The sequence below is a fragment of the Nomascus leucogenys genome, chromosome 21 (genome assembly GCF_006542625.1).
Source record: "Nomascus leucogenys isolate Asia chromosome 21, Asia_NLE_v1, whole genome shotgun sequence".
NCBI lineage: Eukaryota > Metazoa > Chordata > Mammalia > Primates > Hylobatidae > Nomascus > Nomascus leucogenys.
The window spans coordinates 4,537,738-4,555,123 of NC_044401.1; positions in this window are offsets into that span (position 1 = coordinate 4,537,738).

Consider the following 17,386-nt stretch of genomic DNA (forward strand, 5'->3'; position numbering starts at 1 on the left):
GAGTTATTTTAGATCGGGTGGTCGGAAAGATCTCTCACAGGGGATGGTATTTGAGCTGAGCCTGAAGGTATATGAAGTGACCAGTGCAAAAGTCCTAATGTGAGAATGAGTTTGGGAGGTTCGGGAAACAGCAATACATTTATCGTGTCTGAAGTACAGACAGCAAGTGGAGAATAATACATTTGTACCAGGATTTGATGCACAAAATAAAAGTAGTGCATTTTACCTCTGTCGTTTATAAAGTTATTTCCTTTAGTACTAAAAGAGGAAGAAAAGCTAAAATAGGATTTGAGTTTGAGAATTTATTCTAGCACATTGTTTCATTTGACTTCCTGGGTGTGCTGGGGCCTCATTAGGCCACTGACACTAAGCAGTGGTCAGCAGCCCGTAGCAGGCAAACATGTGAACATACTCCGCCTTTGCAAACAAGAAGTATTCAGACAGAAGACTGAGTTTTGCGTGTATTTTGTGCTTTTTCTTTCGGAGTAAATGAAATAATAGGCCAACGAAGAGGGTTTTGAGAATGAGAAAGTGGACTCTGAGGACATTAGTATGTCTCTGAAGATGTAAATATGTTCTAACACAGGCTTAGTCGTCATAAAATTTTGTTAAGAGGTGAAAATAAATGCATTTCACAACATCAGAAAAGCAGGTGGGGTTAAGATTCATAAATATCATTAAATGCTAACTTAAAAATTAGGACAACAAAGAAACATCAAATGTGGAATTTTAGTAGTCAGTTAAGGCTTCAATTATGAAAATTTTAAAACATACATAATACTATTAAAAATGGTGTAATGAACTTTTACATACCCATCACCAACTTTGACAATTGTAGAGTTTCTCCTATGTTGTTTCACCTAACCCTCACTCCTCCAATTTCTTTGGAATACTATAAAGCAAATCCCAGCTATCACATTATTTCACCCATGAATACTTTAGTATAGGTCATTAACAGATAGGGCATACTTTAAAAAATATTACTACAAAGTCATTTTCACATATTACAAAATTAGACATTTTTTCATAACATTTAATACCCAGACTTCATTCAAATTCCCTAATTATTTTAGGTCTGACTTTTTGTAGTTGATTTGTTCAGATCAGGATCTGAAAAACCAACCAACATTGGATTCGGTTGTAATCTCTCTTTAGTCTCATTATATTATGGCCCTCCTCCTCTAAACTTTTTATTTGTTGTGAAATTGGGCCATTTGTCTTGTGAAACATCCCATATTCTGGATTTGTCTGATGGTTTCTTTTTGCTGTTGTTTAAATTGTTCCTTTAGTCAACAGATTTCTCCTAGTTGGAGCTTGATTAGATTCAGAATCAATTATTTTTTCAAGAATATTTTATATAGGCAATGCTTGTTACATCTACAACACATGTTCGAAGACAGGCACCAAATATCTGCTCATCCGACTTTTACTGATGATAAGATTGATGGATGGATTCAGGTGCTGTCAGCCTGGCCTCATCTATTATAAACTTTCCCATTAACATTCTACTTAGTAATCACCGCATATTCTCACTCGTAAGTGGGAGATGAACATTGAGAACACATGGGCACAGAGAGGGGCACAGCACATACCCGGGCCTGTTGCGGGGTTGGGGTGAGAGGATGGGTCAATAGGTGCAGCAAACCACCATGGCACACGTCTACCTACATAACAAACTGGCACATTCTGCACATGTATCCTATTTTTTATTTAGAAGAAAAAAATACCGCACAGTGGAGCACAGCACTGGGATCAGAGAGCAGGCTCATCCTCAATCTTGTGCAAAAAATAACATTTGATGATTCCCAAGGGGTGGGTGAAGCAAGTAGCTTTTGGGGTTCTGGAAGTCTCTAGAACTGTTTCCCAAATGTTTTGGGCTTGGCCTTGCAGTACACACTTGGTCCTGGGCTGTTTTCCCTTTAATTTGTAGGCCCAAGTGTATTTTAAGGTAAATGGATCCCACATGCCTCCAATGCATTTACACTGAACTCATCAGCCCATGTTTTGAAGGAGCAATCTGAGGTCCAAGAAGCCCTTGGAGGCTGCCTTTATGAGCCTCTCTGTGCTTCTTTTCTTAGAAGCAGGAAGCCGCATTTTGACATGAAGAAATAAAATGCAAGCCCCACAGACTCGAAAATATATATATTCTACCTAGTGATCTTAGTATCCACTGATAAAGTGTTGCCTGTAAATATTATTTCGTTAGGGGTTATAAAATAGTAATTTTAAATTACATTATTCCATTTTCCACCTAGAATTCTTTCATAAAAATAGTCCCAATCAACTATTTGGCTACCCTGAATTGCACTGAACTATTTTAAACTCTCATTTATGGAATTTAAAAAAGGCCAGTTGAACTGTGCAGTATAGACAGAATAGTGGTCTATTTATCTCTTTGTCTTTCTGTCTGTCTATTTTAGATGCTGCCTCTGGCTGAGGACCCAAAAAGGCTCTACAGAGAAGCCTTTGTTTGGGTTGACTTTCTTCTTTCCTTACATGCAATAAAGTTCACATTTCTAAAGTGTGCAGCTTGACAAATGTTAACAGTTATAGGTACACATGTAGCTTTCATCTAAAACATGATATAGAGCATTTACATCACCACAGAGAGTTCTCTGGTGCTTTTTAGTCAATTCCACTCTTCTCCAAGAGGTAATAACTTTCAGATTTATGATATGTATCTTCATAGATTAGTTTTTCCTCTTTTTGGACTTTATATGAATTAAATCATACAGTATGGGTTTTATTTTTTATTTTTTAGCAGTGGGAGGTAGATATCTGGTTACTTTTGCTTAACACAACATATTGCAGAGTCATCCGTGTTGCTGTGTGTATCAGTAGCTCATTCTTTGTTATTGCTGAATATTATTCCATTTTATGAACATACCACAATTTGTTTATAAATTCTCCAGTTGGTGGATATTTAGATTACTTCTGGCTCTTGACTGTAATGAGGAAGGTTGCTATGAACATTCTTTTACAAATGTATTACATGGACATAGGTTTTAATTTTTCTTGGGTACATCCTTAAGAATGAAGCTTCTAGACCTACAAAGAATCGATCTTTCACCTTTATTGAGGTATAACTAAATTATACTAAAATTCACATACTTAAAGTACACAATTTAATCAGTTTGAAACCAAAACTACAATCAAGATAAACATATCCATTACTTCCCAAAAGAATCCTGTAACAATCTTAATCCAGTTATACCTCAACACCTCATCCCTAAGAACTACTGTTACGCTTCCTGACAGTATGAATTAGTTTGCATTTTCTAGAATTTTATATAAATGGAATTACAAATTTGCCTTGCCTCTTTCACTTAGCATAATGAATTTGAGAATGGTCCATGTCGTTGTGTGTATTAGTAAGTCATTTCTTTTTATTGATGAGTAGTATTCCATTGTATGGCGAACCACCATTTGCTTATCTATTTGCCTGTTGATAAATATATGTCGGTTATTTTCCCAGTTTTTGGCTATTACGAATAAAGCTGCAATGAATATTTATAGAAAAGCCTTTGTGTGGACATTCGATTTCTTATCTGTTGGGTAAATACCTAGTTGTAAAATGACTGGGCTTATAAGGCAGGCACATTTTGAAGTTTTTATGACACTAACAAATTTTTATCAAAACTTTCCAAATTTTTTTCCAACATGGCTGTAGCAGTCTTATTAAAATCACATGAGAGTTGCTGTGGGTTCACCTCTGCCGATACTTAGAATGACCAGGAGTTTGGGTGGTGGTTGTTGTTTTTACTTGTAGTCATCCTAATAGGCATACAGTTGTATATTCTTGTTTTAAATTTTCATTTCCCCAATGGCTAATTTTAAGTGCATATTGGTCATTTATATATTATTAAATATTTTATCCAACTTCTTATTGGGTTGTTTGCCTTCTTATAATTAAATTCTAAAAGTTATTTATATATTCTGCATACAAGTTCTTTGATATATGTGTTGTGAATATATTCTAGCAGTCTGTGTTTGCCTTATTAACTTAATGGTGTCTTTGGAGAGCAGTAGCTTTTAATTTTGAAGAAGTCTGATTTATCAGTTTTTTTCTTACATGACTCATAATATTGTATTTTAAGGAAATTTGCTTACCACACAATCCTAGGGTTTCTCCTAGGAGTTTTATAGTTCTCAATTTTACATTGAGAACTTTAATCCAATTTAAATGAATTTTTGTGTATAGTATAAGGTAAGGGTAGATGTTCACATTTTCCATATATTTAATCATCTGTTGAAAAGTCTTTCCTTTTCTCATTAAATTCCTTTGACATCTTTGTCAGAAATCAATTTATAGATGTTTTGCCTATTTCTGGACTCTGTTCTATGTTCTTTTGATCTATCTCTATCTTGTTTCAAACACCCAAACTATTTTGATTACTGTGGTTTTCTAGTAAGTCTTGGTATCAAGAAGAGTAAATCTTTGTTCTTCCTTTTTAAAACTGCTTTGGTTATTCTTGATCCTTTGCATTTTCATATAGATTTCAAAATCAACTTGCCAATTTTTACTAGAAAGTCCTGCTAGAATTGTGACTGGGATTATGTTGAATCAATATACCAGTATGGGAAGAACTGTCATATTAATATTGACTCTGGTCAAGTAATTTTTGACAAAGCCATTGCATTTTTTTAAATGGGAGAAAGTTTGCTTTGATTGTTTTTAACAAAAGATTCTGGAACAATTGTATATACACATAGGGAAAAATGATTTCCATTTCTATCTTATTTCATACTTTAAAATTAAAATGATCACACATTTAAACATGAAACCTAAAACTATAAGGCTCATGAAGAAAATACAAGAGAATAAATTCGTTATCTTGTGGAAGATGAAGATATCTTAGATTGAACTCTTAAAAGACTAACCATAATAGGAAATAAAAATCTAATAAACCTAACAAATTGGAGATTGTAGAAATTAAAAACATCTGCTTATCAAAAGACATTAAGAAAATAAATAGGCAAGCCCTATTCAAAATGCATATCTGACAATTAAATTGTATCAAGAATATAGAAAGAACTTCTAAAAATCAATAATAAACAGATAAACAATCTAATTAAAAATGAGCAAAAGTATTGAACAGACAATTTACAAAGGAAGTTATATGACCAGCCAGTAAACATATGAAGGGGTGCTTAACATCATTAGTCATCCTGAAAATACAAGTTGAAAACCCAATGAAGAATCTAAATGGAAACAACTATGAGACACCATTTCACACCTACTAGAACAATTAAGATTAAGGAGAAAAAAAGACAACAGAAAATGATGTTGAGGATGTGTAGTAACTTTAATCTTGTATGTGCTGGGAGAGTGAAAAATGGCACAACCATTTTTGAGAACTGTTTGGCTGTTTCTTGTAAAGGGAAATATACTTCTATCCTAGCCTATAATTTTAATTCTTATCTCTTGTATTGTTATCTAGGCAACCCTGGGTCTTTTCAGGGCCACAGATAAACCTGGCTGTATCTTTATTACCAGAAGCTGATTAATGTACCTCTCTTTTTGTACATTCCTGGGGCCTCTGTGAATATTGTGGAGAAAGGGACGTTACTACCTACCTAGAGAGTCATGCTAAAATATGCTCAGCTTGTACCCACTCGAGGATCTGAGAACTGTAACAATTCTCACACTTGAGGTAGAGTTACTCCCAGCTGATTTCTAGCTGTATTTCAAGGTGACTCTCATCCTTTATCACTTTTGCTATGAGAATCAGAGCCAATGAAGTGACCACCATAGGCAACATAAAGACCTAAAAAAGTCGAAGGAAACAAAGGTAGAAGAAGGAGGACCTGGAGGGTAAGGAAGAAAAGAGGTGAAAGAAAAAGAGAACCAAGTTAGCCTGATAGGCAATGATTCCTGCATTCTAATAGTATATTTAAGGAATGAAATAAAATAAAAAGTAGAAAAAAGTAGGCCTAATTAGTATTTGCTCTTTTTATACTTAAATTGTGATCTACTGAATGGAGTACAGGGCATTTTTCTGTGGAATTCCCATATCTGCAGTTGTGCCACTTTTTTTTTTCTTTTTTTTTTTTTACTCAGAATGACTTCCATTGGTCCCTGGAAAGCTTCATTTTGTTGATTTCTGATTACCTTTCCAATTTAACAATGTCATTTGAATTCAAATACCATCCTCCAGTGTGCTGCCCTCCCTGAACCTTCTTGAGTTTCATTTGTAAGTTTGGAAATAAACTCTCTATTACAATTTCATGGGTGGAAATATTAAACATGCAGTTTGAAATGCATAATAAAATTCCCTAAACTATTTTAGGGCTTTACAAACATTATGAATAATCAAACACATAGCATCCTCATGATTTAAGGTTTAGAATTTTGATTTCACGCTAAAACATCAGACCCTCATATTGTATACATTACTGTCTACACACTGCTAGGAAAGAATTCTGATGACCAGACACAAAGCAAAAACTCAGTTCATTCCAGTGTAAAGCCAAGAGTAGGGATTGAGAATAAGAGTAGAGCTATACCTCTGAGCCAGATTTACTCAGAGATGTTTGTTAAATAACAAATCAAAAATGCCAAGCTAAGATTGTACTTTATTGCAACATGTAAACAGTTTATGAATTACATCGTATTTGAAATATGTGAAACATTTTAATTTACATCTGATGTTTAAAATATTTTCTCAATGAGAAACAGGTGTCCATTGCACTTAGACTAGCAGCTCTACTTGTTGAAGCTGACAACAGTTTTAAATTAAAAGGGAGATTGTGTCATTTACCTCAAATTTTGGAGTGATATGCTAAGAATCTTTTCCCAGTTTTGCCTCATCTACTAGGAAAACACATAATGTTTCCCTACTCTTCCTCTTCAGTGCAATTTAGAGCCTTTTCAGGGGCTGTATTGCCATCACGAGGGTCTAGTGTCTCCTTGGGGGAGAAGGAAGTCATGAGATGCCTGGATTCCTGATTGTTATGGCTAAAAACTGACTGTATAGCTTGTTCAAGTTGAAATCTCTGAACACCTTTTCAAAAATAGCAGTTGTGTTAAGTATTTTCTAAATTCTCTTCTACTCATGAAATCATATTCCTTGACTCATTAATCATTATTTTTCTTATCAAAAGTGCAATAAAATATTAACCCTCAATACACAAAACACTACCACAATATTACTCAATACCTGTAAATACAGGATCTGACACTCTTTCATGTAATAATAATAGTAATGGTGTTGCAGGAAGTCAGGGACCCCAAACAGAGGGACCGGCTGAAGCCATGGCGGAAGAACATAAATTGTGAAGATTTCATGGACATTTATTAGTTCCCCAAATTAATACTTTTATAATTTCTTATGCCTGTCTTTACTGTAATCTCTAAACATAAATTGTGAAGATTTCATGGACACTTATCACTTCCCCAGTCAATACCCTTGTGATTTCCTATGTCTGTCTTTACTTTAATCTCTTAATCCTGTCATCTCCTAAGCTGAGGAGGATGTATGTCGCCTCAGGACCCTGTGATGATTGTGTTAACTGCACAAATTGTAGAGCATGTGTGTTTGAACAATATGAAATCTGGGCACCTTGAAAAAAGAACAAGATAACAGCAATGTTCAGGGAACAAGAGAGAGAACCTTAAACTCTGACTGCCAGTAAGCCAGGGGGAACAGAGCCATATATCTCTTCTTTCAAAAGCAAATGGGAGAAATATCGCTGAATTCTTTTTCTCAGCAAGGAACATCCCTGAGAAAGAGAATGCGCCCCTGAGGGTAGGCCTCTGAAATGGCCCCCTTGGGTGTGGCCATCTTCTATGGTCAAAACTGTAGGGATGAAATAAGCCCTAGGCTTATTAATGCTCTCAGGCTTATTAGGCCGAGGAAATTCACGCCTAATAAATTTTGGTCAGACCGGTTGCTCTCAAACCCTGTCTCCTGATAAGATGTTATCAATGACAATGGTGCCCAAAACTTCATTAGCAATTTTAATTTCACCCTGGTCCTGTGGTCCTGTGATCTTGCCCTGCCTCCATTTGCCTTGTGATATTCTATTACCTTGTGAAGCACGTGATCTCTGTGACCCACACCCTGTTCGTACACTCCCTCCCCTTTGAAAATCACTAATAAAAACTTGCTGGTTTTGCGGCTTGTGGGGCATCATGGAACCTGCCAACATGTGGTGTCTCCCCCGGACGCCCAGCTTTAAAATTTCTCTCTTTTGTACTCTGTCCCTTTATTTTTCAACCTGGCCGACGCTTAGGGAAAATAGAAAAGAACCTATGTGACTATCGAGGGCAGGTTCCCTGATATAATGGTAAACATTTATTGAGTGTTATATGCCAGATACTGCTCTAAGTGACATATATATTCATTTAATCATCACAGTAAACCCAGTTTACAGAACATGAAACTGAGCAGAGAGAGGTTAAATGTCTTTCCTGGTAAGTAGATGACAGAGTTGAGAGCCGAACCACGCCATCTGAAGCTGGGTTTCATGTACTTAACCACTTTCTACACCCTGGCTTTTGTTGTATTGAACCATGAGTCCTAATCTGGAGAAGGCACTTTCTGATCTCAAAGTTGTGAGAACAAGAAGCCTAAGTTAAGCAAAGGTTTTTAACCTTTTTTTTTTTTGAGACAGAGTTTTGTACCACCACCCAGGCTGGAGTGCAATGGTGCAATCTCAGCTCACTGCAACCTCTGCCTCCCAGATTCAAGCTATTCTCCTGCCTCAGCCTCCCAACTAGCTGGGATTACAGATGCCCACCACCACGCCCAGCTAATTTTTTGTATTTTTAGTAGAGATGGGGTTTTGCCATGTTGGCCAGGCTGATCTTGACCTCCTGACCTCAGGTGATCCACCTGCCTCGGCCTTCCAAAGTGCTGGGATTACAGGCATGAGCCACCATGCCCAGCCAGTTTTAACCTTTTTTAAACATCACAATCTAAAAGTGTAGGTGCCACCTCAGCATTTGTGAGGAAAATAGGAGCATTGGAAGAAGGACAGACTGGAAGTATGTTGATACTTACTTACAGTCTACAGGGAAGGATGTTTCTATCCATTTCCTTATGAGGCATGCAATCATCATGTGGCAAATAGGAATAGATAAGAAGTTGTTATTTCATGGTATCAGTAAATTGCATCAGCGTAATCTCATAGCCACAGTTGAAAAGGTCATAAAATGAGAGGAAATGAAAGAAAAGTAGATGCTTCTTATAAAAAAGTGAGAACATCTGCTCCTCTGTTGTCTTTGTAAAATATAATTGTAATTACCCCATTTTTATTTTAAATATAGATTTAATTGCCACTGAATAGTGCAATGGACTGCATGTTTATGTCCCTCAAAATTTACATGTTGAAATCCCAACTCCCAATGTGATGATATTAGGAGGTAGGGCAGTTGGGAGGAAATTAGGTCATAATTGTGAAGTTCTCATGAATGCATCGGTGCCTTTAAAAGGGGCCTACAGAGGTCTTCAACTCTTCTGCCATTTGAGGATAGAAAGAGAAGATGGCAGTTTGCAACCAAGGGAGAGGGCCCTTACCAGAACCTGACCATTGCTGGTACCCAGATCTCAGATTCCCAGCATCCAGAACTGTAAGAAATAATTTCTGTTATTTATAAGCCACCCGGTCTACAGTACTTTGTTCTGGCTGCCCAAATGGGCTAAGACAAATGGATATACCCTAATTAAACAATTTTCCTTCTGTAGGATATTTATGGACTTCTAATTTTTTATCGTTATAGATAATGGAGTAATTAGCATCTTTATGAATTATAATCTGTAGGTCCTTTGGTTGGATTTGTGGAAGTGGATTTATTTTATCAAAGTTGATAGCACTTTCTATGGCATTGATACATTTTGTAAGATGCACTTTATGAGCACTGTTTTTTGTTGTTTTTTTTCTGCTGAAAATGGAATAGTGGTAATGAATACAGCATTAGAAGCAGACCAGATTAATGAGTCCTATGAAGCCTTCCAATGCTCCTCAGCCTAAGAAAGTTATTTCCCACTGACTTTTTGAAGTGAGATTCAATGACCAGGCTCCTCGTGTTTTTGCCAAGAAGATTACCTGTGGAAATCGAATATGAGACTTTAAACAAACATCTGAGAAACCTATCATTCCTGGGCAACCACTGACATCATCTCTTAGATAGTCATATATAAGAAATATGGCTTTTCTTTAGGTATCCATTAAAAATTTGACCAAGAATTTTACAGTCTGTGGATAAATATAAACAATAATTTGTGTCAACATTGCCCAATGTTCTTTTTGACCCTCATCGGAACCTTGAGCTTGGAAAATAACAGATATTTTCCAAGTTATGCTGACTATTTCATAGATCAGAAGTTAAATAAGGAGTTAGGTTAACACAAATGTCCAATATTTATATTTTATTATAAAGACAATAGATTTTGAAAATATTTTGCAAATTTAATAATCACGATAATATGATATACTTAAAAAATTGGATTGTTTTATATCCCTTCATTTCTTGGTATATGGACCTGAGCTTTTCATGAATGAATGACTTGCTCTAAATGCACTAAGTTTTGCCAGACCTCAGCATTTTGTTTATGTGGCTGATTTTTAGGTCTGTTCATTTATCCCTGAATTTCTCTATTTCAGTAACTATCTGAACTATTACCAAATTAAATTTTATGTCTACTTTTCCAAACTTAAATGCAGCACTGACACAAAATGGGTCCAGAGACTAGAGAGAAGTTAAAGTAATAGATATAAACTTGAACCTTCAAGATTTATAAACTAGGACACATTGGTTTTGTGAAATTTGAAAATCTGAAATAGTGAAAAATTTAGATTAAAGAATATTGGCAAAATAATATTACAAGCTAGATCTAGTTATTGTTTTAAATGGGGAAGGATGCCTCTGTCCCTTATACCATAAATGTGTACAGAGGAAGTATTATAGGCTGAATAGTATTATAGGCTAAATATCTTGAATACCTAACCTGAAGTATTATAGGCTGAATATCTTGAATACCTAACCCCAGTGTGGTTATATTTGGAGATGGGGTGTTAGAGAAAGTAATTAAGGTTGAATGAGTACATGTGGGTGGGGCCCAGATCTAATAGGATTAGTGTCCTTATAAGAAGAGACACCAGAGAGCTTTCTCTCTTTATCTCTCTATGCATTCACATGCCCAAGAAAGACCATGTGAAAACATAGCAAAAAGGTGGCCATCTGCAAGCCACAAAGAGGACCCTCCTCAGAAACTGAATCAGCTGGCACCTTGATCAGGGACTTCTAGCTTCCTGAACTGTAAGAAATAAACTTAAATTGTTTAAGTCACCCAGTCTGTGGTATTTGTTATGACAGCCCTAGCAGACTAATATGGGAAGTTTCATAGCAAAGAAAAGATTCTACAATTTGACTTAGAGCTGTGAGATAATTATAGCAGGTGATTATGTTCTACATAGTATCTTCTTGTATCCTTGTATATTGTTTATAGTTTCATAATTCTTATAAGAGTAGCTTGTTTTTTCATCCTGAGTAGTTCATGAAAATAAAAGGAAAGAAAATATGTTTATTGGATACTTAACATGTGCCAGACACCATTTCACATGTGTTTTCTCATTTAATCTTTAGAAACATCTTGCAATGTAAATATTATTATTCCAATAATTTTAGTTAAAAAAGGTAAAATAACTCGTTCTCACAATCTTAGCTAGTTAATGAGCAAATTTGGAATTCAAACTAGTCTTTTTTATTTTCCTTTCTACAAAGCCATGGCCTGTTCATCATATAACATTCAGGATCAGAAAATAGGAACCACTCTAGTATTTCAAATGCAGAGTACTGATTATGCTGGAAATAGAAGAGCTGAAAAGGCAAACAGAAGATGATGAAGCTGCCCAGCAAGTAACACAGGAAGACATGGCTACTACTCTTGAGCTGGATGAGAGATGGTATTACAGGAACCCAGAACTGGAACTCCTGGTGGAAGGTGGAAGTTCTCCCTCTGTGTTCTATGGCAGTTGGACCAATGACAAAGAGGTTGTCTAACAAGAGCTAGAACTGCCGTCATGGACACCGTCCAAAGCAGAGAGCGATATGAAGAATTACTCTGGCTTGTCTCCTTCTCCTGCCATCCAGCCCCTCATTACCCAAACTTCCAGAAAGCCAGAAAGCAAGGGGCTCAGGAAGTATGTGGGGAACAGGGCAGAGAAAGAGCAAGTAATAGATCTAAGAGTAAATAAGTAAATGGCCAGGGCAGACTGTGTCATCTTGCCATCTAAGTGGTAGAAACTCTCAGATTCTATGTCTATTTTGAGTTGTCTTAAATCCCAGTAAAGTGTTATGCTTGAATTCATGTCCTTATACCTGAGATGGCCTCATTACTCATTTAGACTTTCATTTTACACGTTATAAAACTGTGATACAAACAGGTAAATTTATTTAGTACAAGTCAAATAGCAGGTGAAGAGCAGAACCAGGACCAAATTCAGGAATTTTGAGACCAAGTTCAGTACTCTTCCCATTTCACCTTGAAGTGCTCCACACACACTTAAAAAATTTAATTGAAGTAAACTGATTGAACTGAGGTTATTATGGTGAAAGAGAAATGACAGGTTTCCAAAGACCCAGAGATGTGTTGCGAGTACAGTACCATAAAGAATATCCCTGGTGAAGTCATCATATTAAACTCTTCTTTACCATGAATTACTGCTCATTTTTTGTGTTTTTTATACATATTTTAAATTTTCTTTTGCACTCAATGGAAACACAGAAGTATCTTAACCTTATTTTGAATTACCACCTGATTTGCTTAAACATACCTACTCTAAAACTAATGACTATCAAATGTATTAATATAAAACAGAGTCTATCCATAAACAAATCACATGTATACAACATATAGATTTTTTAAATTCTTTTTTTTTGGAAATTTTTTTGTTACGTTTATTCTTTTTTTTTCTTTTATTTTATTATTATACTTTAAGTTTTAGGGTACGTGTGCACAACATGCAGGTTTGTTACATATGTATCTATGTGCCACGTTGGTGTGCTGCAACCATTAACTCGTCATTTAGCATTAGGTGTATCTCCTAATGCTATCCCTCCCCGCTCCCCCCATCCCACAACAGTCCCTGGAGTGTGATGTTCCCCTTCCTGTGTCCATATGTTCTCATTGTTCAATTCTCACCTGCGAGTGAGAACATGTGGTGTTTGGTTTTTTGTCCTTGTGATAGTTTACTGAGAATGATGGTTTCCAGTTTCATCCATGTCCCTACCAAGGACATGAACTCATCATTTTTTATGGCTGCATAGTATTCCATGGTGTAAATGTGCCAAATTTTCTTAATCCAGTCTATCGTTGTTGGACATTTGGGTTGGTTCCAAGTCTTTGCTATTGTGAATAGTGCCACAATAAACATATGTGTGCATGTGTCTTTATAGCAGCATGACTTATAGTCCTTTGGGTATATACCCAGTAATGGGATGGCTGGGTCAAATGGTATTTCTAGTTCTAGATCCCTGAGGAATTGCCACACTGACTTCCACAATGGTTGAAGTAGTTTACAGTCCCACCAACAGTGTAAAAGTGTTCCTATTTCTCCACATCCTCTCCAGCACCTGTTGTTTCCTGACTTTTTAATGACTGCCATTCTAAGTGATGAGAGATGGTATCTCATTGTGGTTTTGATTTGCATTTTGCTGATGCCCAGTGATGATGAGCATTTTTTCATGTGTTTTTTGGCTGCATAAATGTCTTCTTTTGAGAAGTGTCTGTTCATGTCCTTCGCCCACTTTTTGATGGGGTTGTTTGTTTTTTTCTTGTAAATTTGTTTGAGTTCATGGTAGATTCTGGATATTAGCCCTTTGTCAGATGAGTAGGTTGTGAAAATTTTCTCCCATCTTGTAGGTTGCCTGTTTATTCTGATGGTAGTTTCTTTTGCTGTGCAGAAGCTCCTTAGTTTAATTAGATCCCATTTGTCAATTTTGGCTTTTGCTACCATTGCTTTTGATGTTTTAGACATGAAGTCCTTGCCCATGCCTTTGTCCTGAATGGTATTGCCTAGGTCTTCTTCTAGGGTTTTTATGGTTTTAGGTCTAACATTTAAGTCTTTAATCCATCTTGAATTAATTTTTGTATAAGGTGTAAAGAAGGGATCCAGTTTCAGCTTTCTACATATGGCTAGCCAGTTTCCCCAGCACCACTTATTAAATAGGGAATACTTTCCCCATTGCTTGTTTTTGTCAGGTTTGTCAAAGATCAGATAGTTGTAAATATGTGGCATTATTTCTGAGGGCTCTGTTCTGTTCCATTGATCTATATCTCTGTTGTGGTACCAGTACCATGCTGTTTTGGTTACTGTAGCCTTGTAGTATAGTTTGAAGTCAGGTAGCATGATGCCTCCAGCTTTGTTCTTTTGGCTTAGGATTGACTTGGCGATGCGGGCTCTTTTTTGGTTCCATATGAACTTTAAAGTAGTTTTTTCTAATTCTGTGAAGAAAGTCATTGGTAGCTTGATGGGGATGGCATTGAATCTATAAATTACCTTGGGCAGTATGGCCATTTTCATGATATTGATTCTTCCTACCCATGAGCATGGAATGTTGTTCCATTTGTTTGTATCCTCTTTTATTTCATTGAACAGTGGTTTGTAGTTCTCCTTGAAGAGGTCCTTCACATCCCTTGTAAGTTGGATTCCTAGGTATTTTGTTCTCTTTGAAGCAATTGTGAATGGGAGTTCACTCATAATTTGGCTCTCTGTTTGTCTGTGATTGGTGTACAAGAATGCTTGTGATTTTTGTGCATTGATTTTGTATCCTGAGACTGCTGAAGTTGCTTATCAGTTGAGGAGATTTTGGGCTGAGACAGTGGGGTTTTCTAGATATACAATCATGTCATCTGCAAACAGGGACAGTTTGACTTCCTCTTTTCCTAATCGAATACCCTTTATTTCCTTCTCTTGCCTGATTGCCCTGGCCAGAACTTCCAACACTATGTTGAATAGGAGTGGCGAGAGAGGGCATCCCTGTCTTGTGCCAGTTTTCAAAGGGAATGCTTCCAGTTTTTGCCCATTCAGTATGATATTGGCTGTGGGTTTGTCATAGATAGCTGTTATTATTTTGATACATGCCATCAATACCTAATTTATTGAGAGTTTTTAGCATGAAGGGTTGTTGAATTTTGTCAAAGGCCTTTTCTGCATCTATTGAGATAATCATGTGGTTTTTGTCTTTGGTTCTGTTTATATGCTGGATTACATTTATTGATTTGCGTATGTTGAACCAGCCTTGCATCCCAGGGATGAAGCCCACTTGATCATGGTGTATAAGCTTTTTGATGTGTTGCTGGATTCGGTTTGCCAGTATTTTATTGAGGATTTTTGCATCAATGTTCATCAAAGATATTGGTCTAAAATTCTCTTTTTTGGTTGTGTCTCTGCCAGGCTTTGGTATCAGGATGATGCTGGCCTCATAAAATGTGTTAGGGAGGATTCTCTCTTTATCTATTGATTGGAATAGTTTCAGAAGAAAAGGTACCAGTTCCTCCTTGTACCTCTGGTAGAATTCGGCTGTGAATCCATCAGGTCCTGGACTCTTTTTGGTTGGTAAGCTATTGATTATTGCCACAATTTCAGAGCCTGTTATTGGTCTATTCAGAGATTCAACTTCTTCCTGGTTTAGTCTTGGGAGGGTGTACGTGTCGAGAAATTTATCCATTTCTTCTAGATTTTCTAGTTTATTTGCATAGAAGTGTTTGTAGTATTCTCTGATGGTAGATTGTATTTCTGTGGTATCAGTGGTGATATCCCCTTTATCATTTTTTATTGCATCTATTTGATTCTTCTCTCTTTTCTTCTTTATTAGTCTTGCTAGCGGTCTATCAATTTTGTTGATCTTTTCAAAAAACCAGCTCCTGGATTCATTAATTTTTTGAAGGGTTTTTTGTCTCTATTTCCTTCAGTTCTGCTCTGATTTTAGTTATTTCTTGCCTTCTGCTAGCTTTTGAATGTGTTTGCTCTTGCTTTTCTAGTTCTTTTAATTGTGATGTTAGGGTGTCAATTTTAGACCTTTCCTGCTTTCTCTTGTGGGCATTTAGTGCTATAAATTTCCCTCTACACACTGCTTTGAATGTGTCCCAGAGATTCTGGTATGTTGTGTCTTTGTTCTCGTTGGTTTCAAAGAACATCTTTATTTCTGCCTTTATTTCGTTATGTACCCAGTAGTCATCCAGGAGCAGTTTGTTCAGTTTCCATGTAGTTGAGCAGTTTTGAGTGAGTTTCTTAATCCTGAGTTCTAGTTTGATTGCACTGTGGTCTGAGAGACAGTTTGTTATAATTTCTGTTCTTTTACATTTGCTGAGGAGAGCTTTACTTCCAACTATGTAGTCAATTTTGGAATAGGTGTGGTGTGGTGCTGAAAAAGATGTATATTCTGTTGATTTGGGGTGGAGAGTTCTGTAGATGTCTATTAGGTCCGCTTGGTGCAGAGCTGAGTTCAATTCCTGGGTATCCTTGTTAACTTTCTGTCTCGTCGATCTGTCTAATGTTGACAGTGGGGTGTTAAAATCTCCCATTATTATTGTGTGGGAGTCTAAGTCTCTTTGTAGGTCACTCAGGACTTGCTTTATGAATCTGGGTGCTCCTGTGTTGGGTGCATATATATTTAGGATAGTTAGCTCTTCTTGTTGAATTGATCCCTTTACCATTATGTAATGGCCTTCTTTGTCTCTTGTGATCTTTGTTGGTTTAAAGTCTATTTTATCAGAGACTAGGATTGCAACTCCTGCCTTTTGTTGTTTTCCATTTGCTTGGTAGATCTTCCTGCATCCCTTTATTTTGAGTCTATGTGTGTCTCTGCATGTGAGATGGGTTTCCTGAATACAGCACACTGATGGGTCTTGACTCCTTATCCAATTTGTCTGTCTGTGTCTTTTAATTGGAGCATTTAGCCCATTTACATTTAAAGTTACTATTGTTATGTGTGAATTTGATCCTGTCATTATGATGTTAGCTGGTTATTTTGCTCATTAGTTGATGCAGTTTCTTCCTAGCCTCGATGGTCTTTACAATTTGGCATGTTTTTGCAGTGGCTGGTACTGGTTGTTCCTTTCCATGTTTAGTGCTTCCTTCAGGAGCTCTTTTAGGGCAGGCCTGGTGGTGACAAAATCACTCAGCATTTGCTTGTCTGTAAAGTATTTTATTTCTCCTTCGCTTATGAAGCTTAGTTTGGCTGGACAGGAAATTCTGGGTTGAAAATTCTTTTCTTTAAGAATGTTGAATATTGGCCCCCACTCTCTTCTGGCTTGTAGAGTTTCTGCAGAGAGATCAGCTGTTAGTCTGATGGGCTTCCCTTTGTGGGTAACTCGACCTTTCTCTCTGGCCGCCATTAACATTTTTTCCTTCATTTCAACTTTGGTGAATCTGACAA